Consider the following 1,644-nt stretch of genomic DNA (forward strand, 5'->3'; position numbering starts at 1 on the left):
AATGGCAAAGGACACACTGACAAAGGAGATTAATCAGAACTGACTTTGACAAGCACTGTGGCAATTGGACAATTAAAACAGACATTCGGATGGCGGGGGAAGAAGAACAAACTGGGGAGGAGGGTAGAGAGAATGGTGCAGCAATGAAGGAATGAAACCCCTAAATCCCTGTAAATGTTCATTAAAACTAATAAAATTTAATAATAAAAAAAATTGTTACTCAACTTTTTTTTTTTGTTATTCAACATTTTGTAAGACTAAGAAACAATTATTCAAACAGAACAAAGGACAATGAACAAACAAGTTCATCCCAGAGAGAGTGAAATCAGGCTGCTCCTTGGAGGCTAGGATTCTGAAGCTTCATCTGACATACTTTGGGCATGTTACAAGGAGGGACCAATCCTTGGAGAGGGACATTACGCTTGGGAGGTTGGAGGGGCTGTGCACAAGAGGAAAACCATTGATGAGATGGATTAACTCAGTGACTGGGGTAATGGAGTTTGGTGTGACAGAGAATAAGGTTGGTACAGGATAGAGCAGGATTCAAAGCTGTTGTACATAAGGTTGCTATAAGTCACAGCAACTCAACAGCTCATAACAACAACAAGAACAACATTTAATTTGTATGTGTCCAATAAACTGGACTATATAAAAAAATAAAATGACATTATGGTTGGAGAAGGATTTTAACAATTTATAATGCCATAGCCTTACTTGCTCAAAATGAAGAGAATTTGAAGCATTTACTGATGAGGATCTAAGACTGTAAGTCTTTAGTATAGATTACATCTCAACCCCAAAGTAGCAAAAATCCTCATAACTGAACCAGTAATAACCATCATGGTAAGTAGAGAAAATATTGAAATTATCAAGGATTTCATTTTACTTTCATCTACATTCAATGCCATGGAAGCAACAGTCACAAAACCAAATAATGAATTGCACTGGGTAAATCTGCAAGGCTTTCTTTAAAGATCTAGAGAGGAAACATGCTTCTTTGATGACTAAGGTGGACCTGTTCCATGCTATGGAATGCTCAATTGTTTCATGTGCATGTGAAAACAGGACATTTAATAAAAAAAGAACAAAGAAGATGGAATTTAATGATGGTTTTTTTGAAGAACATTGAATATATGATTAACAGTCAAATGTACAAGCAAGCCTGTCTTGGAAGTGTAGCCAGAATGCTCCTTAGAAGCAAAGATGACAAGACATCACATCACATACTTGAACATGTCAGTAGAAACCAGCCTCCTTTATCATGCTTGATGAAGTAGATAGCCAATGAAAAAAAGATATTATTTATATGAATTGACAGAGTTCCTAAAATAATGGGCTCAATCAGTAGCAATGTTAAGGATGACATAGGATCAACCATTACTTTGTTTTGTTATAAATAGGATCAATTAATATCAGCAAAACAACCAATGACTAGTGTTTTAGCTCACTTTTATGTCATGAAAAGAGTATATGGCTGATAGTAGGAATTCCTGCAGTCAGAGATTCAGGAGTAAAGACATATTGAGTGCACTAGAATGACGTACAGTGGAAATTTGACTGCAGCCTCATGTGCATGAAGTGGATGCTTATTTTCACAACTAAGCTTTTTTGTGTGGATTTTTTTAAACAAAAAAAAATACTGAC

The sequence above is a fragment of the Elephantulus edwardii genome, unplaced genomic scaffold (genome assembly GCF_000299155.1).
Source record: "Elephantulus edwardii isolate Elephantulus edwardi_28Jun2011 unplaced genomic scaffold, EleEdw1.0 scaffold00021, whole genome shotgun sequence".
Taxonomy (NCBI): Eukaryota; Metazoa; Chordata; class Mammalia; order Macroscelidea; family Macroscelididae; genus Elephantulus; species Elephantulus edwardii.